Consider the following 26,359-nt stretch of genomic DNA (forward strand, 5'->3'; position numbering starts at 1 on the left):
TCGGGACAGTCCTGATTTTATTGGGATGTCTGGTCACCCTGGTGTAAAGTCCTGGCCACATGTGGTCATTAAGGCTTTCCACCTGCTGAGGATCTTCTCCCTCCCAGCCCTTTCATGCATCTCTGAGCTACCAGTTTTATTCAGAAATGCTATGCCTGCCTTTCTGTCCCCTCACTCCCCTTTCATTTTTCTCCTCTCGTAGCTCTCAGGACTGTGGAGCCCAGAGGGTTGAAAAGAAATACAGTCATATAGACTTTTAAACTCCATTGACCAGTGATCTTTACTCACAAAGGGCTGCCACACCCTTTTGGATATTTTTTTCCCCTTCCTCTTTAAACAAATGGGCATCAGGGGCTTTTCTTCCTCTTCCAGAAAATGAAATTCTTCTTTTTCATTCACACACACACGAGTGCAGAGCAGTTTGGATTCCATCACAGACAGGCACCTTGAACTTTCTGATGTCTGCATGCCGTCGGGACGAAGGGAAAAACCTCTTTCAGCACTGATTGCATTACTGAAATATGAGCAAGTGAGGAATACTAGCCTTTTCCCACAGGCCCTCATTACGACTGACAAACCTGAATTGTAGCAAGGTCCCAGATCTACGCCACCGCTGTCTATTCATCTCTCTCAGACTAGGGTATCCCCTATCTCTTTGAAAGACTGTGTTTTGCAAGGGAGTGGAAAGAGCAGGAGCTGAAGATCAGCTGTTAATGCTCACTCCAAAGATGAAAACGTTTAACATAAAATAGGATCTTAGGGGATAGAAATCGAATGCACTCCCCCCCACCCCTTTCCCCTTTAATTCAATCCTTTATATCCCAGGCCTTGATGGTGTCAAGAACTGACTGATGACTGTTGTGTGAAGTTGCCTCTGGCTAATTCCAAGGCTGTTTCAACCAATGAGCCTCTAGCTATGAGCCATTTAGGTGTGATATGGGAAAGGTGATGGGATTTTTTTTTTTTTTGCGGGGGATGGGGAGGGATGGAAATCAGCTCTCCGGCTACTGCGGAGAGGAAGAAATGTACCTGGCATTTGAACAACAACTCCTCTCCTCTTGTATAAGGGGACTTCCTACCATAGGGGTAAATAGGTGACCATATTTTTCCAAAGGGAAAACAGGACACCACATGGGGCCAACCTGAGGCCCCCCCTCTGTTCCCACCCATGCGGGACCGGCCCGAGCCCCCTCCGCCTCCCGCCCGCGTGGGGCCAGCCCGAGTCCCCTCACTGCCTGTCTGCATGGTCCCGGCCTGAGCCCCCCGACGCCTGCCTGGGGCCAGCGCGAGACTCCCCCACTTTCCCCTGCACATGGGACCAGCCTGAGCCCCCCGTCACCCACCCATACACGGGACTGGCCCAAGGCCCCACACAGCCCACCCACGCAGGGCCAGCCTGAGGCCCCTCTACCCCTGTGCGCAGGGCTGGCCCAGCCCCACCACCCACCCATGCAGGGCTGGCATTGCCGCTCATTCCCCTTTCCCTCCCACATGTTCCTCTGTGCCCCGCTAGGGGTCGCATCCCACTTTTTGGGCAAAACGGTGCATTTGTCCCATTTGCTCTTGCCCGCTGATGATCCGCTGGCAAGAGAAAACGGGACAAATGCCCAGTTTTGCCCAAAAAGTCGGGACAGCCAGACAGGGCCTAAAAAAGGGACTGTCCTGACCAAAATGGGACGTATGGTCACTTCAGCGATAAATCTTGTCTGTGTAAGAGACAGACCTTTCTAAGGGGCCAATCCCAGACTGTGAAACAAACTCCTGAGAACTAAGGACCATCTCAACTCAACTCTCTTGAGTCCCAGAACAATACAGTAACCTAGCCAATCTTCAAGCTAAGGGGTCACCAGGAGACTGGAGACCATTCCCCAAATTGAAAGAGCTCAGAGGAAACACCGTGAGGGGAAACTCGCACACCATTTTCTGGCCCCCACCCTATGTGAGTTTAGAGCCCCGAGTAAGGACTGCAGTGCTTGACCCACTAGGAGAAACCTGTTTTGTCAGTTAAATAATGAGAAATAATAATGATTCCTTAGGGCTTGATCCTGCTCTCATGGAAATCAATAGGGAAATGCCCATTGTATCTGAGAGAGAAAGATCAAGCCCTTACTCTCTGTAGAGCTTTGCTGCTTCAAAACCATTTAATAACAGAGTTGGGCAGAAAATTTCCATCCAAGCAATTTTGACAAAAGGACAAAACCCAAATTTCCATAGAAGTTTTCTGGCCCATTCTGTTAGATAATTACTTCTCAACACAGCCCTCTGAGGTAGGTAGGTTTTACCCTCATATACACATGGCTTCCACCATATTACACTTCTGTACATGTAACCCACTGGTGAACAGGTGATACAGGGCCCCTCCCTGATGCTGATGTCAGAAGATATGAGTTGTTACAGCACGCAGCTACAGGGGCTTGACTCTAGCTCCCAATGCAACAGCTCATGCTTTTAACTCCAGAGGTCCCCAGTTCAATCCCTGCTATGTCAGCCAAGATGATGGCCATCACATACCCACCACTATCTTCTGCTGGATGGAACCAGACCTGCAAAACTATGTCACAGGCCTTATACTGCTAACAGCTCATGGAGAATCTCCTTTAGTTCAGGAGTTAAGAGCCAGCATCCAGTCGCTTTGTGCAGCAGAACGACAGCTGTGAAATTGCTAGGCAGCTATAGATGTGTTACTGTTACGAATTATACCTGATAGGACATGCACACAACTGCTGCGAATTATACCTGGTAGGACACGCACACAAATGCTGCGAATTATACCTGATAGGTCACGCACAGTTCGAATCTAGGCTGAGGCACATGAACAAAGTCCACAACTGCAGTGTTCCCAAAAAACACCAAGTTTATTAAGCTCGAGCGTGGTGCCCCCCTGCTAGACAGGAGGGGACCCCGAATACAGATTATACAAAGGTTATATACCTCTTAGCAAAGCATGTTGCCCTCGTGCATCGGAAACCTTAGCCAATAAACAAACCCTTTTCTTATCTACCACCTATCCCTGCTTGGTGCATTCCTCATGCTAAACTAGTATGTTAATTACACAGCATGGTCCTAAGGCAATGCATCAGTAACTTTTATTATCAGAATGGGAGGCCTCACATCAAAGGCCAGGAGATAGGGAGTTAGGGACAGACAAAGAACAGATACCGGGAGTCAAGGCAGGCTGGAAACAAGGAGGAGGATTTTCACAGGAATGCAATATCTAAGGAACACTCCTCCTGGTGCATGATGTGCTTGCTTTTAGACAATGGTGGGCCCCAAACCAAAATGGAGTCACATGTGCTAACTTTTCCTTAACAGTTACAGTAACCACGCTTAAACATTGAATTGCATAACATGGTGGAGGCCATTTTTGCATCTGGAAGGACAAGAGATTTAAAAGTAAAAGCTTAAATGAAGGTCTGTATATCAATGTCTTTACAATGGGGAAGGATGGTCTCATGGTTAAGGCTGGGGATAAGGTCTGTGCGGCTCTCTCAGTTCAATTCCTGCCCCTACCACTGACTTGCTGGGTGACATTGGCCAAGTCAGCTGACCTCTGTGTGACTCAGTCCCCCATATGTAAAGGAGGGGAGTGTGATAAATCTGCCATGTCTACTTAGACTAAATTCTCTGGCATAGGGACTGTCTCATAACTATGTGTCTGTACAGCCCCCAGCACAATGTGGCCCAGATGTCAGTTGGGTGCTATTGCAATGCAAACAAATATCTATGGGGCAAAAAACAAAGATCCCCCAAACAGAGGAATGCAGGCAAAGCAGATGCCCTGGGTTTAAGCTGCATTTTAAAGTCTACCTGTGGTATTATATTAGCAATGGCAGGAAACCTGTGCAGGTTTCAGGCTGCTCTCTGTAACAGATCCTTATTATTTTCTAGGAACTACAGACTAAGGAGCAGGGACAGTGATGAGAGACAACCGAGCTTTCTTCTGTTCTGACTTCCTTGCCAAAATGGCTAAAAATACACCCAAGACTTAGCCTTTGCCATTAAGCGCTTTACAGTTATCTGTAACATTCTATTAATATTTTGGGAACTGGGACTCACGAGCTGGTAAGAAGAATGGATTTGTCCTTCTGACAGTTATGACAATAAGAATCTCTCTGCTTGGCCGAGGTTCTGAAAACAAAAAAAATTAATTGGAAAACCTATCTGCCTCGGCGTGAGATATATGGTTGTCCGACAGTTCCTGTTCGTTAGCCTGCCAGCCTTTACCCCAAACTCTGTCAGCACTGGGAGTCAGGCAGCAGAGAGCGAGGGCTTGATAGAGTCAGTGCTGCCAGGCTCAATAATTTCTAAAACTACGGCACTTATATTACTATCCTTTAGAGAAAGAGATTTAAGGCCTTCAATCTATTTAGCTTACGGAAAAGAAGGTTAGGGGGTGACCTGATCACGCTCTACAAGTACCAACATGAGAAGAGGATTTCTGATCAGAGAAGGTTCTTGACTCTACCAGACCAAGGTAGAGCAAGATCCGATGGCTGGAAAGTGAAAATAGACAGACTCTGTCCGGAAATGGAGGAGAAAATTTTTGACAGTGATAGTAACTGACCACTGGAACAATTTACCAAGGGATGTGGTAAATTCTCTATCACTTGGTGTCTTTACATGAGGATTACAAGTCTTTCGATAACCAGTCGGGGAGATGGGTGGGTTACTTATGCTGACAGAAGAAGCTCTCCCACCCACCACTGCAGCATTTTCTCCCTCCAATGGGATCAGTCTGATAGGACTTTTAGCATCACTGTGAGATGAATCGTTTGCAGTGAGCAAAGATCTTGATTTGGAAATCTAAAGAGGGAAGCAAGTTACAGAGGTTTTCATACAAGGAAGAAGAATCTTTAACAAATAAAGACCAGCGTGGAAGCAAGCGGGTTGCCAGCCCCATCAGAGGAACTAACTAAGGTGACCAGAATGAAGTTCAAATCTGTTTAAGGAAAAAAACCAAAAAACCCCAAACCACACCCTACAGCCTGCACTTTGGTGGGATTAGTAAAAAGAAGCGAGTTCAAACTGAGGCCCAAGAGGAAGAGGGACTGAAAACTGTTCAGGGAAAGTTGTTCTGTGTAAACTTAACTGACAGAGGTAACATCAAAGCAGAGGAAGCAAAAGCACTCTGCCAGCAGGGATTAGAGAAGATAAAGGGACAGGAGCTGCTGAGCAAGGGGCTCCCGGCCAGCTCACCACAGGCTCCATTGACATATCAGGGCCTAGAATAAAATGGGTCTGAGAGGCACAGTGAGAGAATAACATGCAGGTGGCTAAGGACATAGCTGGTGAAATCTCACGGGGGTTCAATCAGGGTGAATGGGACAGGGAGGCTGCCAGGAAACACTTCTCAATCAGAGGCCACAAAAAGCATGTTCCACGTTGAAAGAATGCAACGGCAGGGTCAGAAAATAACATCTGTACTGCAGATAGACGTTGGCAGCAGAGGCTGTTGGAAAGGCTCAGGGTATACCAGGACAGCATGCTACAGCAGGCATTGCATGGGCAGAGAGGAAAGGTGGAGCACAATGCTCCATTGGAAGCTATGAAAAACAGTTAGGAGGAGGAGGAAAATGGGAGATAGAGCTCCTCCCGTTATTTGGTGCGTGGGTAATGAGGAAGAGTGGCCCAGTGGTGAGGGTGCTAACCTAGGACTCAGGAGACCTAAGGTTGCTTCCTTGCTTTTGCCACAGACCCCGTGTGTCAGCTCAGGCAAGCTGCTCAGTCTCTCAGTTTCCCATCTGTAAAATGGGGACATTAGTACTTACCTTCCTCTTGTGAGGACAAATACAACAAAAAATGGGAGGTACTTAGCTTCTGTGGTAACAGGAACCTTCTACAGATACTGGAAGGTGGTCAGGGACCATGGTGATGGGAGTGAGACAAGGATCTGACCAGAATAGTCTCTCACAAAAACCACAATGATGGGCAAAGAGCATCAAATCCTTTCTACAAGGGAGGAGGAATGAAGAGACACCGCTGTCTGCAGGGAATGGGTACCAGGCTCACCCAGAGATGCACAACTCAGACAGCCTTGCTGGCCCCTTTAGTAATGTCAAGATCCTTCCCATTATTATCCTGAAGGCCCCAAAACGTGTGAGCTCTCTTACAAGAGTGAAGTCTGAGACAGAGTCCCTACCCTATAGGGCCTGCCCACTGGACTGAACATGACACAAGAAGCGAGGGTGGTAATTGTCACTCTTTGTACTTCACTAGTGCCTCGGGACCCCAACTGAGGGTCCTGCTAGTCACTGATGGTCCAAGGATCAGCATTGGAGAATGAGTAGACCAGGCCATAGAACTGCAATCCTGGGTCAAACCAGCAGTGAAATCCTGTCCCCAGTACAAGCTTCGACTCTGACTTCAGTGGGACCAGAATTCCATTGAGCTCTGTATCCTGTTACCAACTGCACCCAGTACCAGATGCTTCAGAGGTAGGTGCAAGATGCCCTGAAGTCAGCAGTTCTGTGATAGCCTGTCTCCCGGGAAAGTTTCCTCCTCGAGGAAAAGTTGGCTTAGGCCCTGAAGCATGAGAATTTAGATCCCCTCCAAAACTGTGGGTTAGCTTTTAATAGTACTATAATAATGCTGGATATTCTTGTTACCATATATAAATTTCTAATTGCTTTCTGAATCCTGCTAAACCCTTGGCCTCAGTTATGTCTTGTGGCAAAGCGTTCTGTGTGCTAATTGTGTGCTGAGACACAAGTATTTCCTTTTATGGGTTTTAATTTTGTCATGGTGTTGACTGTCCCCTTGTATTGCATTATGGGGCAGAGTGAACTCAAGTTCCTGCTCTACCTCCTCCAGACCATTCATTATTCTACATACTTTTATGAGGTCCCCTCTGATGGGCCTCTTCCCTAAGGTATTTTCAGTTGAATATTTATGTGCTTCTATGCTCTTTATTTATAGCCCTCTCCGAGCTGCTTAGAGTATCTGAAAGGCTTTAAAATCAAACCTAAAGACACTCTTTATTTGGTACAGCTTTTAAATCTGTATTTTCAACCTCATTTCATTTGATTGTAAAGTGCCCAGAGATGGTCACATGAAGGATGCTATTTTAAGCGTGACAGACAGATTAACAGACATAAAATTAGCGCTCAATTTAGTGGACCAGCTACTCTACCATACGTATTCTGATCTCTGGTTCGGAAGGGATCGCATCCAGGGTTAATGGGACTCACAGAATCAGATCTCACCCTGAGTTACCTTATCACTCGCTTGGGTTTCAGGAAGAGGGACTGTAGCAGTGGGAAGAGGTATTTTTGGCTGAGCTAAACCACACGCGCTCCAGTATCCAAAACAACCAGACTGATCACAAGTTATCTTAAGTATCAACAGCAGTTCTAGAAAACCGGCAGTGGCAGCCGGTGTTAACGATCCAGAGGCAGAATAGCATCTACCTGTGGTACTTATGTAGCCCCCTTTGCCATGATAGCTGAGTGCCACACAACAGAGCTGTCATGTGTTTACCGCTCATCACCCCCACGTTGTAGGGAAGTGCTATAACCCCCCCCGACAGTTGAAATATCAAGGGCAGGAGCTCGAAGTACAAGTAGCACCTAGCCCACTGAGGTCCCAGTCGCAGGTGGGACCTCAGTTCTAGGCACTACTGTCATTAGAATGGAGCAGAGAGGGGATTTTTTGGCTTGATTCCTAACCCAGAAACTCTAGGAAAAAAACTGGTTAGTTTCCAACTGAAAGTTATTTTGGGGTTATTCTTGCCAAAACGGAAAACTGACAAAAAAAATTGTTCAGGTCCAAACCAAACATTTGTAAGCTCGTTTCAGTGTGTCACTTCCAAATGAAATTGCCATTTGAATGGAGATTTTCCAGACAAACTCCTTTGACCTTCCCAAGGGTATTTATTTTTTCAGGTTTTCATTCAGCCTGAAACCGGTCGCCAAATTTCATCCCAATTCACAAATCGTTTCAGTGCCCCCCTGTAGCGGGACGGTTACCTCGCTCCTGGGATAAAAGGAGTGAGAGCAGCTCAGGGAGGCTGGCTGAGTAGCTGGCCACAGGCGGCCCTGATAAGAGGGCTGTGAGTAGGAGCCCGGAGAGTCTCACTCCAGCTTGGAGTGGGAAGGACCTGGCTGCCTGGGAGACAGGGTACCTTGGGCAGAGACAGTGCTGGGGAAGGGCAAGAGGAGCTGGGGAGCTCCAGCCTGGCAACTCCCCAGGCTGAGGCCTTGTTAAAGGCCCAAGGAGGTACTCTGGCTGCAGAAGTGCAGCCCAGGGAGATGACGACTGGCAGAAGCCACTGAGACAAGGTGGACATAGGGGGAGGGGGTTCCCCTGGTAAGGGAGACCCAGAGTGTGGGGGCACTGCTGTGGGGCAGCACCCCAAGGTAAGGACATGGGGGCCTGAGGCAGGGGAGACATCGGCCAGCAGGAGGTGCTCTGAGACTGGAAAAAGCTAAGTCCTGGACTGACCAGCAGGAGGCACCACAGCACTGAGTTAGCAATCTGCTACACCCCCAAAATGCATTTTTGAGAGAATTTACTGTTCATTAAAAAAAATATTGCCCAGCTCCACTTGTGATAATCTGATGGCTCAGAGAGAGCAGGTGGGAAGATGATGACGGGCGAGTACATATAAAGGCAATTATGAGGGCAGCGCAGGGCTTTTTTCATTTGGATTTACTGTTGCTACTTTGAGGTCATCACTTTGGATGTGATTAATTCTGTAAGTCTCTCGGGGGGACACTACCATTTTTATTAGCGCCCTGCTAATGAGGGAGGTTAATTAGTCCTCTCTCTCAGCTGCTTGGAAGTAGCAGTCATCCTGTTGTGCCATACGCATCTCAGGAAACATCCCAGCTCCATATTACTATGGCAAAAATATTCTTACCTAGGTTGGAAGTTAGCAATACTTGAAAAAGTCTTTTGGGGGCAGTAATGGAGCAGCAGGTTCTTGAGTCCCCTGGCATGGCAGGCCTGGTCTATACTAGGAAATCCACACCTCTGAGTAATGCAGTTATACCAACCTAAGCCCTGCTGTGGACAGCTCTAGGTTGAGGGGAGTATTCTGCTGGCGACCTAGCTATTGCCTGTCGGGGAGGTGGATTACCTATGCCGATGGGAGAACCTCTCCCGTCAGCGTAGGTAACATCTTCACTGCACAGCGCAGCTTTGTTGGTGCAGCTGCAGCATTTTAAGTGTAGACAAGCCCGTACCATCAACAAGGGATGTCGGCCTCCTGCAATTAGCGGGAACTATTAAAACAGCTGTGTCAGGAATGAAGGGGTTAACGGGGTACATGATTTATGAGGAGCGGCTGAGGGAACTGGGCTTGTTTGGTCTGCAGAAGAGAAGAGTGAGGGGGGATTTGATCGCAGCCTTCAACTACCTGAAGGGGGGTCCCAAAGAGGATGGAGCTCGGCTGTTCTCAGTGGCAGCAGATGACAGAACGAGGAGCAATGGTCTCAAGTTGCAGTGGGGGAGGTTTAGGTTGGATATTAGGAAAAACTATTTCACAAGGAGGGTGGTGAAGCACCGGATTGGGTTACCTAGGGAGGTGGTGGAATCTCCATCCTTAGAGGTTTTTAAGGCCCAGATTGACAAAGCCCCTGCTGGGATGGTTTAGTGGGTGTTGGTCCTGCTTGGAGCAGGGGGCTGGACGAGACGACCCCCTGAGGTCTCTTCCAACCCTGCTAGTCTAGGATAATGATCCTGTGTGAGATCCCGTCAGCCCTAAGCTAGTGGGGCTTCTCTTTTAGACCTTCAGTTCTGCCCATCTAAAATGTCTCCTTGTCACGCCCATTCCTTGTTCACCGTGAGGCACCCGACCTGGAGACTAGGCGCAGAAGTCTCCTTTAATGCTACTGCACTTACATCATGAGCAGCTCTCACTTCTCCTCCACAGCTCAAACTCTCCCACCTCCTATTCACAGATCCCCAAACATCTCAGTCTCTCCTGGAGCCTGGTCTAATGATCCTTTCACGGAAGTCCTGCCATTGACCTCAATGGCTGATACAGCAGGTCCCTACGGATAAAAAGAATCCACCCATTCGTTGTGGTCGTGGTGATTTTAGGCATTTAACCAGCATGCTCTTGCAACACATCACAGTAACCTTGTAGATATAGAAATGCATGTCAGGGAGCTGCCTGGAGCCCCAATGAACTGGTGGAAGCTGTAGCAGCTCCTCCTTCATGTGTGCAAGAAATGACTCACTTGGTTGGTTTCATTATTCTGTGCTGAGAAGGAGAATGCTCCAGTGGTTTGAGCACAGGATGGGGAGCCAGGACTCCTGGGTTCAACTGGTGGATCTGTCACTGACCTTCTGCCTGACATTGTACTAGGGAGTTGTGTCTCAGTTTCTCTCAGTAAAATGGGAGTATTTATTCTTATCCACTAGAGCCAGTCAATGTTTTTCACATGAGAGAAGTTTTCATCAAAAATGAGACTGCAACTCTCAAGTGGTGCAAAGGGGCCAAATTCTGGCTGCAAACAGTCAGCAGAGAACTCCCTTGCTCTCTGTGACACTGGGCTTCTGCACTAGGTGCTCTACCTAGGTGTGTCAGGGCCACGTGGACCTTGCTGATCCTTAACTTACAAGCTCCTCCTCTGAATCCTAAGCCAGTCTGGCCCCTAGCCTGCTCTAATTTATGCTTGGACCAGCACAGATGAGCTCCCCGTATCAGGGAGCTGTAACCAGCTCCTTGACGGCCTCACCTCCAGCTTCCCTGGGCTGAGCAGATGGAAGAAGTCCCTAGGCCTGAGAGTCATGGAGAAGAGAGGTTTCTCCTGAACAGAGGTCTAACCCACAGCACTGAAACCAATGCCCCTCTCTCCCAAACACTGGAGAGGTTCAAAATCCAGACCTGCCTCAGAATTCCATGGCCGAGGCCTATCCCTGTATAATTGGCCAGATGGGGGAATTGGATCCGAAACCCTAGACTTTTGGAGTGGTTCATGATCTGGGTCGGAATTCTGCAGTGTGACTCAGCTCTAGCATCCTCAAGTTGATCAGCTTTCTTACCAACTTAGACACGGGCTTGTAAAAAAGCACAGGTCATTTCCAGATCATGAGCGCTGAGCCATCTTCACCTCACACGATTGTGTAAAAAGGACTGAATTCATCTCAGATCTGGCACCCTGCTTTAACATTGTTTGCCGGTGACGCAGTAGGGTGGTGGGGAGGAGAGAAGCATGTGGCCCATTACTAGAGTTAAAAAAGTTAATTGCTAGCGTGGTTTTTACTGCTAATGGTTGTTATTGGTTCCCGCTGGCCTGATTTCCACACCACTTCATGGAGTACAGCAGTGTTTCTTTTATTTCTCCCTCTATGCATCAATCTGCATTTTGAATAGTTCTCTCCACTGTTCCCATGGTTTGAAGCACGTCACCCCCTTCAAAGAACAGCTGAATGTACCCTCCTTCATGCTGTAGTGCTTAGTTTTGGGGTTTTATTTTAATATGACCTTATAAAGAAGAATCTTCACATCACAGTACTCTGAAAATGGCTCCCTTGACATTCTTCCAAGTCAGCCTAAAACTAAATGCTGTGATTTTCTGCTATGGGCACATCAAGGTTCTAAGACCTTTCAAGCAGAAGTTATGGTCTGTATTCTCCCTTCCCTGGCTTCTCACAGAACATTAGATCAAGTTCAAGATCTCAGCCTAGGTGTGGGAACCAGGAGTGCGGGAGTGCTGCAGCAGCCCCAGCCCATGCCTGGGGTCCCGCTGCCAGCCCCACACCTGGGACTCTGCGCCCAGGGCTCTGCTCCCGGCCCTGTGCCTGGAACTTCACTCCCCGCTGCCAGCCCTGTGCCCGGGGTCCCAGCTGTTGACCCTATGCCCAGGACTCCACTCCTAGCCCTGGGCCCCCAGCTGTGGCCATGGCTTTGGCGGGGGGGCATGGACAGGGGCAAGGGGGGCACAAGGTAAAAAGTTTGGGGGCCACTGCTTTATAGTTTCCTTATCTGCCTTTCAGCACCCCGACTATAAAAAGTGTTCCAGCCCCACTGGATCTTGGTCCTTACCTTCAAGGCAGTCAATGGCTTGGGCTCAGGTTACCTAAAACATCATCTAATGCTCCGGGATGAGGCCTGTGGCTGAAAACTTGACTCCTTTGATGTAATGGAACTTTCTACATTAAAGGTAAAGCTCATCTGTGCAGGAGACAGAGGTTTTGGGGGGGCCAGTCTGAGACAGTGGAATCAAGTAAGGATCATCACAAACCTCCCCACCTTCTGCTTGATGTGCAAGGCAGACATCACGGGCCTGGCCTTCTCTGACATAAACATAGAGCAGGGGTGGCCAACCCCTGAGCCTGAGAAGGAGCCAGAATTTACCAATGAACATTGCCAAAGAGCCACAGTAACACATCAGCAGCCCCCTGTCAGCTCCCCAACCCCACTCCCAGCACCTCCCACACACCGGCAGCCCCACCAATCAGCACCTCCCACTCCCTCCCCGCATCTCCTGATCAGCTGTTTCGTGGCATGCGGGAGGCTCTGTGGGGAGGGGGAGGAGTGAGGGCATGGCAGGCTCAGGGGCGGAGTGGGGGTAGGGACGGTGGCAGAGCCAGGGGTTGAGCAGTGAGCACCCCCCAGCACATTGGAGTCGGTGCCTGTACAAGGAGCCGCATGTTAACTTCTGAAGAGCCGCGTGGGACTCCGGAGCCACAGGTTGGCCACCCCTGCCATAGAGCAATGTGGGCATGTCTACATATGATTAACAAAATTCCAACAAAAAAACACTCCACTGCACACACTACTCCCTTGGGAAGAGAGGAGAGAATAAACCTCATGTGAGAAACGTTACTGCACTACTCGGAGGTGCTTAGATACTCCAGTAACGAGTATGGTATAAGAATCTGTATCGAGAGAGTCTTGTCACACTCTCTTCTATTTTACGGCCGATATTTCATTGATGGGAGGACTGGTGAATTTGATGCATGCAGTGTTGTTGTAGGTGTGTCAGTCCCAGGATATAAGAGAGACAAGGTGGGTGAGGTAATATCTTTGATTGGACCAGCTTCTGTTGGGGAGAGAGACAAGCTTTTGAGCTTATGAGCTCTGTGTATGCTGGAAAGCTTGGCTCTGGCTTTGTCTACACTACATCCTTACGTCATTCAGGGGTTAGAAAAATCCACTCCAGGGTGACAGTTATACCGACCTTAACCCGCACACGTACACAATGCTATGTCGGCAGGAGAGCTTCTCCTGCCAACATAGCTACCGCCTCTTGTGGAGGGGGAGTTACTAAGCCGCTGGGGGAGCTCTTTCCTGTCGGCACAGTGTGCCTTCCGGCAGCGGTGCCACGGTCAATTTGCAGTGTAGACCTGCCCTTTCTCGCCAAGAGAAGTTGGCCCCACCTTGTCTCGCTAGTGAATTTTATCACATGCAACCTGTAAAGGCTTTTAACCTCCACAAAGCCCGCATTGTCAAGACCACTTCATGGTCTTACTGCTGCTCCCCTCATCCCCCGCTCCACCTTAGTATCCGTAAGCGTCACTGGCAAAATTAGTGTAGGTCTTACACTACATTAGTGTAGTCACTTGGTGACTAAGGACAGTCCAGATACTATGGCCCTGGAAGCCATAGAAGCACCTAGATATAGGCTAGTCCTGCTAATTTACTGCCAAGCATAGTGCTTACAACTAATCAGTGGGGCTACTCACATTTAGGAGTGAGCACTGCTGCTCCTACTGCGTACGAATTGTTTGTGTAACCTTCTGGGCGTGGTGTTCTGTCCCATCTAGTGGCACCGAGACCACTTAGAGAGAGAGATAAAATGAGTCTGCCTTACAGCCTTAGCAAGCAGCCAATTGGCTTTTAGCTCATGCGGTAGAGGGCCATGCACTAAGCTTCAGGGGTCCCAGGTTCGATCCCGCCCTTCAGGAGTTCCAGGTTTGATCCCGTCCGCTGACGACTGGGGTCTGTCAGCGTTACATTTGCACGATTGGATCTTTAGGCCTTGCAAACACTTACATATGTACTTCAGTTTACTCTGGTGAATTGTCCCATTAGAGTCAATGGAACTACTCACATGAGTAACGTTAAGCACATCCACAAACATTTGCACGTTCAGGCCCTTAACACTGTAAATTCTTTAACAAACAGACAACAGGTGAAATCTAGGCCCCACTGACGTCAGTGGAAGATGGCCATTGATTTCAGTGGGGTAATGATTTCACCCCATCTCTTTGGTTCGTTTGTTAAGCACTATGCACATGGCATAATATAAAGACAATAGAATATTTATTTGTGTGCAGTGCACTAAAAATGGCGTGGTTTGGGCTTATGGGGTGAGCTCTAAGCATAGCTGTGCAGAAGGAACTTTGAAATACTGAGCTAGTGTGAGCCCAGGAGGCCCAAGTCTCACAACCTGGGCTGGGAGGCTTGCTGATACAGGCCGTGCAGATGTCCCCGTAGGTACTACGGCAATACAAATAATCAATCTGAATGAACTTGAAAGGGTCTGGATTATTCCCATTGTATAGACCCGTCAAATGAAGCAAGAAAAATAAAGCAACAGTACCCAGAATTACACAGGCCTGGTCTACACGAGGGGGGGGGAGGGGGACGCAGAGAATCAATCTAAGTTACACAGCTTCAGCTACGTGAATAATGTAGCCAAATTCGACGTACTTAGATCTACTTACCGTGGTGTCTTCACTGTGGTAAGTTGACTGCTGACACTCCCCCGTTGACTCCGCCTACGCTTCTCGTTCCGGTGGAGCACTGGAGTCGACGAGAGAGCACTTGGCGGTCGATTTATCGCATCTTCACTAGACGGGATAAATTGACCCCCGCTGGATCGATCGCTCCGGAGGTAAGTGTAGACATGCCCACAGAGAGTTAGTGGTAAAGTCCTAGTTTACCACCCTGGCTCTAATTACTAGACCACACTCCCGCCTAATACCACAATCTAACAGCTTCTTAATTAAAAGAAAGTTCTGCTACAACTGCCTGCAAATGGGAGGACTAGTTGCTAACTCAAGTGCTGGATAGTTTTATGAGATCATTATCGACCTCGCCAACCCAGCTAGAGACTAGATCTGGGCGTGAAATCCTAGCTGTATAGGAGTCAATGGGAGTTTTGCTATTGACTTCAGTGGAGGCAGGATTTCCACCTGCGTGACTTGTCAGTAAGATTTCCAGGGTCTCACTACAGCCTGGGAGAGAGCCCCTTCTTGCTCTAGTTGTAAGTTTCCTGCCGAGGCCTGCAGTGAAATTTGAGAGACGCAAACGATGGTTTTTGGGGAGAAAGGTGCCATTTCTGGACAAGATATCCTGGACTCACGCATAGGGAGACAGAATGAAAAACTGCTCTTGTCTACTGCTTGGGCAGCCATTCCTGGCTGTTTTGTCAAACGCCTGGGGCAGCATCTCCATTTCTCAAGTGACAAATTTAGCACCAGCTTCCTGCCCCGCCTTACATTCCTTGCAAGGAGGGAAATTACTCCTGGGAATCCCAACGTTCTCCCTATGCTGCACAGTTACAGTGACTGCATTGCCTACGACTGATATCTATCCCTTATTCCACACGTACAACGTTCCTTGGTGGTACGTTCCTGCACTGGGCAGGGGAGTACCCTAGGGACGACCCAGCAATGTTACCTGTCCTGTAATTACACTAACCCCTTTGGGTAACATTATGGTCTCTCTCTGGCAGCCGAAGGAATGACAATAAGCTGAGATTTGCAAGTGCTCCTGCTCGAGTTAATCCTTCCAAAAATCTCTTTCATCTTCCTATAAACCTCACACAAGAATTGCAGGCTCCAGCTAGGGGTTCTCTCTCTTGAATGGATTTAATCTCTCTGCCAATTTCAAAAGGCAGCACAGCAATGAATCTGCAAGAAGACCTGAAGAAGAACTCTGAATAAGCTTGAAAGCTCATCTCTCACACCAGCAGAAGATGGTCCAAGAACAAATATTACCTCACTCACCTTGTCTTGCTAATATCCTGGGACCAGCACCATCACAATAATATGCAAACAACTGAAACTCCAAAGCACTGAAAAATACAGGGCTGTGTTTCCTGCTTCAATGAACAAGTGCAGACTCGTGGAGGAGGGCCAATTAGCACCAGCAAAGAGTCTGGCCCATAAACATTTAAAAGAGATGGTGCCGGCATGGTCCCACCAAGGATATGACTGGGCTGATTCTGTTCTCTTGCTGATGTAACCTTGCTGACATCAGTGAAGTGACTTTTGATTTTCGTTCGCAAAGGTGTGTGAGAGTGTAGAATCGGGTCCCTTATATTTAGAGCTACAGAGGGGAATAAGAAGGCAATCCATTCCTGGACATAGGAAGGATGAAGACTCCCCACAAATGAATCAGCAGAGACTGAAATGTCAGTCAAACCTTAACCCAGAGATTGCACCACTAGATACATCTCTCAGCAAGCCCTCCTTCTAGCACACACATGCATGAATGAATACCTTAATTATGGCCTTGTATTTAATTGCAGAAGAGAAGAATGAGGGGGGATTTGATAGCTGCTTTCAACTAACCTTAAGAGCCCAATGATTTATATAATGAGGCTTAATTCAATTAACACACTCAAGGAGCCTCAGGTCATGGAACATGCTGACCTGGTGATGTACGACTTTCAAACAGATCATACACTGCTAGGGTCCAAGAACATCATTTCCCTCTGACTTTTATGCCAGAGTTCAAGACTCATGTATTTAAACACAAACCAGACACCAACTGTATTCTGAGAGCAATCCACCTTCCTGCAACTTAACATTAGATTGGGAGGAAAAAAGGGCTTCTATTCCTTCGGCTTCAGAAATATCCAGAGAGACGCAGATATTTAGCACAGTGAGGACGTTGCCTGGTAGACAGAAAACTGAGTCTATGGGGAACCCAATGTGATGTCCCATTGTTGGAATTGAAAGACAACAACAGAAGAAATGTTAAATCCTGTACTTTGCTAACAACCCATGGGAGAAGGCACTTCTCTGGTTGTACGCAATATGCTCTCACACAGGTTGAATCAGGGTCTTCTCACTTGGGGGAATGGCTTTTCCTTTGTGCTGGGTAAACTGCCTGAGTCTGATTAGATAACATCCATGTGATTGGAGAACTTGGCATGTCACAGAAATCTAAGACACATAGAATCATAGAATAGAATCATAGAATATCAGGGTTGGAAGGGACCTCAGGAGGTCATCTAGTCCAACGCCCTGCTCAAAGCAGGTCCGATCCCCAATTAAATCATCCCAGCCAGAGCTTTGTCAAGCCTGACCTTAAAAACTTCTAAGGAAGGAGATTCCACCACCTCCCTAGGTAATGCATTCCAGTGTTTCACCACCCTCCTAGTGAAAAAGTTTTTCCTAATATCCAACTAAATCTCCCCCACTGCAACTTGAGACCATTACTCCTTGTTCTGTCATCAGCTACCACTGAGAACAATCTAGAGCCATCCTCTTTGGAACCCCCTTTCAGGTAGTTGAAAGCAGCTATCAAATCCCCCCTCATTCTTCTCTTCTGCAGACTAAACATCCCCAGTTCCCTCAGCCTTTCCTCATAACTCATGTGTTCCAGTCCCCTAATCATTTTTGTTGCCCTCCGCTGGACTCTTTCCAATTTTTCCACATCCTTCTTGTAGTGTGGGGTCCAAAACTGGACACAGTACTCCAGATGAGGCCTCACCAATGTCGAATAGAGGGGAACGATCACATCCCTCGATCTGCTGGCAATGCCCCTACTTATACATCCCAAAATGCCATTGGCCTTCTTGGCAACAAGGGCACACTGTTGACTCATATCCACCTTCTCATACACTGTAACCCCTAGGTCCTTTTCTGCAGAACTGCTGCCGAGCCATTTGGTCCCTAGTCTGTAGCGGTGCATTGGATTCTTCCGTCTTAAGTGCAGGACTCTGCACTTGTCCTTGTTGAACCTCATCAGATTTCTTTTGGCCCAATCCTCCAATTTGTCAGGTCTCTCTGTATCCTATCCCTACCCTCCATCGTATCTACCTCTCCTCCCAGTTTAGTGTCATCTGCAAACTTGCTGAGGGTGCAATCCACCCCATCCTCCAGATCATTTATGAAGATATTGAACAAAACCGGCCCCAGGACTGACCCTTGGGGAACTCCACTTGATACCGGCTTCCAACATATCAATGGCCTGCATTTTGCTTCACACCTCTGGTTCATAGCCAGTGGTATGACCAAGTGATAATATCCAGTCATGTCCCAATAAGGACTGCTCAAGCAATAGTCACCTATTGAGATAACCAGTTGTGACATGGCTCAAGCATCATCCCCATGGTCATGGTGAAGCCTCCTCAAAACTATACACCTTGCCACATAACCACCACCACAAAGCAGGACAGAGTATTTGTCATCACTGAAAGCGCTAGGGAGACTTGATGACTCAGGAAATTAGCCAACGTGTAGTCAAATGTTTCTACATGAGGCTGTTGGCTCAGCTTGGGCCAGTAGTCCCTGGAAGCTGGAGAACTGCTCACCTAGGCCGATGCTGTGATGTGGATGACAGTGAATGAGCTAGAGCGGAGTTCTTCAAACGGTGGGGTGCAGCTCCTTACGGGGCAAGGAGGAATGTCTGGGTGGGGGCACGGTGGGGCTCGAGCAATGAGGAATGTCCAGGCAGGGGCACGGTAGGGCATGGTGGGGCCCTGGGAAGATGCAGCCCCTCCCTGTCCCCAGCTCTGCTCCAGTCCCACCGCCAGTCGCATCTAGAGCTCCCAGCCCTGTGCCTGGCTCCGTCCCCAGCCTCAGCGCGGCTCACAGCCCTGCACCAGCTCCCAGTCTTGGCTGCTGATCCATTCCTGGCCCAGGCCTGAGGCTGGGGGCAAGGCCAGGAGCGGAGCCATACCTGGCTGCAGGCCCAGCTGCCAGCCCCCACTGCAGCCTGGCTGCGGCTCCACTCTCGCCCCTGGCCACAGCCCCGCTCCCAGCCCCAGATTCACCCCCAGCTGCGGCTCCCTTACCCCTGTCCGCCCCCCCAGTCCGGGGCCGGGAGCTGGTGGTCTCAGGCCACACATCACAAGAACTATCTGCAGTCTCACAGGAAGCCCTGGCTGAGAGACCCAGGGCTGAATGGGCACGGACAACGAACGCCTCTCTCAGCCACAGAGGGAGTGCTCCAAAACGTGACTGGTGAACATCCTCCTCCAGCACGTTCCAAGTGTGAGCAGTACAAGTCACCAAGCCATCTGCGGGAGGGGTTTTTTTTGGGTGTGGGGGGGGTGTTAGCCCCACTCCTGCCTCCCTGCTGCACTGGGAATGACAGCAGATGGGCAGCATTTTGCCAAGCCCACAGCTGCAAGCAGCCCTTTGTCACAGGCTGACTTGAAGCCTGGATTTAGTGACCTGGTAGGAGGCCTAGGTAAGAGAATGAAAATTAGAACTGGCTGCAGATCGTTCTAATCCAGTACATAGTCAGCCCAGCTGTGAACACCTGACAGGCCTAAGTCACAGATCCTACTGACAGCTGTGAACACCTGACAGGCCTAAGTCACAGATCCTACTGACAGCTGTGAACACCTGACAGGCCTAAGTCACAGATCGCCACTGGCCCCTCCCGCACAGTGCTGTGATACTAAGATTCCACTTGATCAAAAGCCAACACTGTTCTGTTCTCCCTAAACCTCGCCCCCCCCCCCCCACGCCCACAAGAAACACACTCACTATTTTCATTTCCAACAAAAGCTGCTCTGTGCTCTTTCAGAGAGGTGCCAAGCATCTCCAGTGAATAGCTGAACAAGCCCCCCAATTTGCAGTGGGAGTCAAGGGCACTCAGTGGCTATCATTTAAAGAAGAGAGTTAAGAATTACACACTGTACATTTTTTGTGCATTTGTGGCACAAACAGGCCGGGCACTATGAAGAGCAGCACACCCCAGCATGCGGGAAGGCATATTAGATATTACAGATAATGCATAGAACACAGGGATTGCCAGACCCAAGGTCCATCTCGTCCAATTGCCTATCTCCGACAGTGGCCAGCACCAAATGCTTGAGGGGAAGGTGTAAGAACCCCACCATAGCAGATGTGGGATAATCTGCTCCACATATCAGGTTGTATCCATCCTGATCTCTAATAGCTAGAGAATGGTTTAAACCCTTAAAAGGAAGTTTTGTATCCCTTCAAGAAGGTTTGCTAGCAATGACAGTTATAATTCTGGATATTCTCCCTATCCATATAAACATCCAATCCCTTTCTGAATCTTGCTCAACTCTAGGCCTCAGCGACTTCTTGTGGCAATGAGTTCCACAGGAAGAAATTGAGGAAGAGACTCACCTAAGGCCAAAGACGGAGACTAGTGTTAGAACTGGGATTAGAATTCAGGACCTCCTCACTTCCAGTCCTACATTCAGAGCATGACCCTTGACAACACGTCTCCCTCTTAACATTTTATAAAACAAAGGGATTTCTTTCCTCTGTGGCAGGAAGGCTTTACTGCTGTCACCCCTCTAGAAGCTGCGCAGCCCCGCTCAGGGTAACCAAAGCTTTAAAAAAAATGCAGGAGTTCTAACACAAGTTCTTTCTACAGAAGATGGGCTTGTGGTTAAATCACGGACCTGGGATGTGCCTGTGCAGCGCCTGGCACAATGGGGCCAGGACTATCTCTTACTATGTGTCTGTGCAGCACCCAGGGCTATGGGCCAGTAGGGGCTACCATAGTAAAAAAAACAACAACTTTGGGATCCTCAGGGTCTATAGAGACAGGGCAGGGGTATAAATAGCTAGGGGGACAGACAGACAGGCAGGGGCGTAGGGCAAGGAGGGGCCTTAAAGACCAGGGTGAAGCAGCCCATTGAATTTGGTCAAAGGAGAGCAGATCAGTAGCTGATAAGCAGGGGGCATGGAGAAGACCGGAAGGATGGGGAGGGGAAGCGGGTATTCAATAGCCCTGATTTCTCTCCAGGAAATTGTAAAACAGTGGAAAGAAATGCAGCCGTCTCTCTGAAATGAGAAACTTCACAGTGAACCCGCTCAGCATACAACTGGTCTCGCTCTGTTTCCATGGCGATGGCTACAAATCTGTGTCAGCCACAATACACTCTAGAGTTCCTAAAATTGAAAAAAAAAAAAAAAAAAAAAAAAAAGAGGGGAAAGAAGGGAGGGAATCCTTTGTACCATTTGCCTTTGCTGCTCATCTTGTTTTAGGGCATGGGGGCTTATAAGAGCATGATGCCAGTTTAAGTAGCACGTCTACAGATGCCTCAACCACAGTTCATACTATCAATCTTAGGCATTTATATGGTCCTTGTCAGTACAGTACCTGAGCATCTCACTAGCTTTAATTAACTTATTCCCTGTGAGGTAGGAAAGTGTCGTTATCCCCATTTTATAGGTGAGAAACCAAGGCCCTGAAGCACAACATGATCTGCCCAAAGTCAAACAGGAAAACTCTGGCAAAACGGGATTGAACCGAAGTCTCTTGAGTCATAGTGAGATCCTTCCAGCGAGGTAGGAGTCAGGGCTGTGGTACAACGAACAACAGAAATCAATTTCAAAGCGTTTCATAGGGATATCACTCCTCCTCCAAAAATGGCATTTTTAATCTCTCATCCATTCCTTTGATTTTTCTCAGTGTGGTTATTTTGGCACAGTTATGCCACTGTAAAAATATACAAATAGTTCTCTTACCACATTTTGTATGAGAGAGAACATATTTGTTAAGAAGAAAGGGACTGCAGCAAATTAATCAGCAGAGAGATTAGCACATAAAAGGATTTTGAAATTCTTGTGAAGAAAGCAGACAGGATGCTAGGGAAATATGCTATCCAAAGCAGCAGTGTCAGGTAGCAGATTTCACCTATTGGTCTCCAAACTGTACCATGGTGAGGATGGTAAAGGAGGAACTTGAGGTTATTTGTAATAAAGCCTCCCAAAAGATTCTTTAGGTTAGACACTGCCTCAGCAGCTCGATAGTGGGAAAAGTTTTTCCACGGTGAAACCTACCACCTCCCAGGGGCCACTGACTTAAGAAATAGGACAGAGTGAACCCTAAAAACAAAACACATTGGATCAGTCCCCAGATTTGCACCTATGAAAAGTCCAGGAGCCTCCTATTGCACTGATGTTTGGATGTCTGAAGGTTCCGGAGTAAGTCAGTCGCATGGGTCTCCAACTTTAAACCAGTGCATAGGCCCGCTTTGAAAGCTTTCACTCCTGGAAGTATGAGCTACAGGAAGTAGTCTGGCACAAGCAGCCAGCATTCCCAAGACAGTGGGAGCTGCAGGTGATCGGTGCTTCTGAAAACCAGGCCCTGTGTGTCTCAAATCTGGTGGCCACTGAGCCTTCAAAAGAAAGTCAATGGAATCTGATCCTAAGCGAGTTGCTCTGTAGATGCTGGAACTAAGGGTGCAGGGATGCTGCCGCACCCTCTGGCTTGAAATGGTTTCCATTATATATAGGGTGTGTGGTTTGGTTCAATGGCTCTCAGCACCCCCACTATAAAAATTGTTCCAGCCCCCCTGAGTTGCTCAGGTGGTGGGTAAAAAACAAGGCTCTGTCCACATGGAGGCTAGTACCAGCGTTCAAGAACAATTGCAAACCCAGCTGGTTTGCGTCCATGCTCCGCATGGTTACAAACTGTGCTCAGGAAGCATAGGAGAGCTCTGATCAGGGATGGTGGTGCTGCCATAGTGGCTTAAATAAATATATAAATTAGTGATCTGACATCCCTGCCTACGCGAGACACTGAAACCATGATAGGTCCTGCTGAACTTCTAGCATAGCGGCTACCCTGGTGCAGCCCCCGGTGCAGACAGGGCCGTAATGTCAAAAGAGAGATTTTCTGTGACTCCACTGACCTGACTAGTTTATTCATTTCAAGCAATTTGGCAATAAATCATCCTCAGACACACAGAGCAGGAGAAGAACATAAATCACTGCAATGATGATGATGGAGAAACAAAAGGTCTGGACAAGCTCAATTACCACCAGGGCTCGTTCTCCCTAACAGGGGAGACTGGAGGTTGCCACTCGATAGCAAGGATTTATCCATGTAGGGGAACTCCTGGAATACTCCAGTAAAGGGATTCCACTCACCACAAGTGCACCTCCTTGTGGCTAAGTCTGGGAATTAGCTCTGACCCTGTCTGGCACCCTCTGCCATCAGTCGCTCGCACTGTGGCCCCTTTCTCTTTCTCTGCGACTCAGGGTGCTCCCTCTTTGTGACTCAGCCCTGTGACCCAGTCACTATATAGACTTCTCCGTTCTGGGGTAACAAAGCCCCACTGGACAAGCTGTGTGGACACTGTCTCAGAAGGTCTCCGTTCCAAGTCTCCAGATTATGGGCTGCTTTCCCAGTAGTCGGTGGGGGGACCCAAGCCCTCCCTCTACTCTGGGTTTCAACCCAGGACACTATAATCAGCAGCCAAGGTCTGCACAGTCCCCCTCCTTGCTGCTGTTTCCCTGGACTTCTTCCTACCCAGACTTTCTCAGGCTTTCTTCCCTGTAACTTCTCTGGGTTGACCCTTCTTTCGGGCCTAGGATTCCTGAGCTTATCCTGCCCACTGGTGTCCTCTCAGGCCACATTAACCTCATCAGGGTCTGTATGGGGTAAACACCACATCACAATTCCATTTCTCTAAATACCACCCCCAAATGCCCATTAACTTTGGCAGAAGATTTAGGTGTACGGGGGGTATTTCTAGAGAGAAGATGAATAAAAAATGCCCCATTGAGAAGGCTGCTTGGAAGAAAGTCTCTTAGGCCTGTGCCTTCCAGCAAGACATGGATATGAAAGAGAAACACACATCACAGTGACTGTAAACAGACTGACTTATGATACCTAATTCATTAATCACTTCCGTGGAATAAGCCTGTTCCATAGGGGTGAAATTACAGAGCTAACTGCGCTGAAGTGTCAAATAGGTTACCCCTTGATTAAGGTCTAAAATGTGCATGGAGGATTTATTGAAATGGTACTACTATCTGTAGTGCAATTAATCACAATTACATTCCCAGTCAGGTGTATTTTTAATGCTATTGGGTCACTGTTCAAAAAGAAAAAAAAACCCAACAACTTTAACTCATTTTAAAACAGGAAATTAAATGCATCAGCATAACTTCTTTCAAGAGTATGTTGGCTATGTGTTCCCTCACTAAGAAAGAGAGTTTTGCTGAATCCAGGATTTTCCTCCTCAGAGAAATGTAGCTGAAAGGAACACTCATAGTTAGAAAATATGTAAACAAGGCTACTAGACTTAGCCTTTTCAATGGGGGAGAAAGAACGCCTTGCTCTGACTAATGAGCAATGTTCTACACTGGATATGCACTGCAGTCATTTGCTAATTAATTTGTTAATATTTGCAAAGCAGTTTAAAAGATGTGAAGCATTAAATATAAATGCTAAATAAAGAGTCATAAATAATCATCAGCACAAAGATCTCCAAGCACTTCAAACCCTGGCAATGGGGATGCTCACTTCCTGTCCCCAGTCCAGACCCCTCTGCTCAAACCTGTGGCTCCTAACCTGCAGTAACATCGTCCGGACCCAGTTGTGCTAGATCCTAGGAAGATCATGGACTCTGCCCAGAAAAGCTGTAAGAGGCCTTAGCCCCAGGTTATAGCCACTTTCAACCTGTTGCTGCCAGATCCTTACAGAATCTGGACACCAGTCCATTGTCCACTTCTTGCTTCCAACCCAGAGTTCCAAGTGGCTCCTGGGTGTACCGTAAAACCACCCTGTTCCGATATGCAGCCACTCATCAGCGTCTGTTGCCAGCCCCATCAGAGCATGGGTCAGGGTGAGTGATAGGGCAATCACTCTTCTCTACTCCCTCAGCTTGGACTCTTCTGTAGACTGTATGACTCCTCGATGGGCTATAAAACTACCAGATGCATGCTGCAGCCATTCTCTACCTACCACCAGAGCACAAAAGGACCTGGCTAAGTGTTTGGGGTGGGGGGAAGGGGTTGCTCCCTACATAGCTGGAAGGCCTTCACAAATTCTCATTATTATATCACAGACTTATTTCTCATAGCTACCCTTCTCCCATCTGCATTTCCCCTTGCTTCCTGCCTTTTTATGATCCTTCCTTAAGCCCCACCATTTCCCTCCTTTATGCAGCTTTGTGACGACATACAAATGCCACCTCCCTCCATAAAGAAATGAGCTGTAATGAGGTGAGAGCCTTTCTTCATGCTCTCTGCCCTCCTATAGTAAACCCCATTAACTGTGGATTTGGGTGAATTGCTGCAGTTTAGTGGCTCCAGGGCCATCAGACAGAGCACAAGAGAGGGAGGGAGAAACCTCAAACAAGTGCCTCACCTTACTACAACATAGTTTTGATATTAACCCTTTCATACAACTTTCTGCTCCATTGTCCCAAGGTTTGTCCAATGCACAGAAGTCATTACCCTGCCTACACTGATGCAACATGTAAAATATGTCATCCCACTCCACCCAGTCAAAATGCCTTCTGAGCATCTAAAGAATCAGCCGCCACAGGCATTTTGTCCTTAGACCTGATGGACTCTTATCTAGTTGCCAGAGCAACATCTATGTGTCAGAACTGCTAGGTTCTAGTTCTTCCATGGACTTATTTCAATGATTTGTATAACAGTAACAATCTGAGGAGACAGTTGAGATCAGGGCCCCAGTAAGCAAGGGCAATGTTACCAGCTGTCACGGTCTTTGATATTTTTTTTACAGATCCAGCTCCTGGAATTATGTCATTCCATAAGAATCTCAACTTTCATTGAACATTTTAAAAAAAGTCTCTAGCTTACATAGTTGGGGAGAAAAATCTTGAAAATTTGATGCAACTGCATCCTAAACACTCAAACACCAGAAGGATAATAAGGAGAACTGAATATTTACTATTTCTTAAAAATCTCAATTTTCAAGCCAATCTCATGGGGTTGGCAAAACTGGTCACTGTAGATATATACAATATAGCTCTTCCCTCAAAAGCATACTATCTAAATAGACAAGTCAGACAAAGAAATCATTATTAATAGGTCTGGCCAAACATTTTACATCAAAACCTTTTTTTGACAGAAAATTGGGTTTTTGATTAAACAAAAATCATCAAGAAAATAGTCTGCTTTCCATGAAAAATTTAAGTTATTCAGCAAAAAAACAAACATCAAAAACCAAAATATTTTGGTTTGATATACTGCCATAGTGCTTCATGGGTGTTGTAGTTTTGTTCCTTCATGTCCTCATTCTCTATGGACCAGGGTTCCCAGATGGACTACATCTCCCATCATGCCCCACGTCCTCTGTCCAAGAGGACAGACAATGGTGTATCATGGAAGAAGTAGTCTTGATGATGAGGGGGAAATAGCCATGAGAGGATTTATGTTAATCTGCTAGCCAGAACCAAATGTGAAAATCTCCACTTCTTAAGGCAGTGGCTCTATAATTTGTGCAGTCAATCCGTGCACTCCCTGGTGTTAG

The 26,359-nt window shown here is 47.7% G+C and overlaps 1 protein-coding gene across 1 annotated transcript in view; it reads right to left on the minus strand.

Annotated features, from left to right (window-relative positions):
• The window catches only part of XKR6 (XK related 6), a 288,705-nt gene that overhangs the window by 148,534 nt on the left and 113,812 nt on the right, over positions 1–26,359 (minus strand).

The sequence above is a fragment of the Lepidochelys kempii genome, chromosome 3, assembly GCF_965140265.1.
Source record: "Lepidochelys kempii isolate rLepKem1 chromosome 3, rLepKem1.hap2, whole genome shotgun sequence".
Classification (NCBI taxonomy): Eukaryota; Metazoa; Chordata; order Testudines; family Cheloniidae; genus Lepidochelys; species Lepidochelys kempii.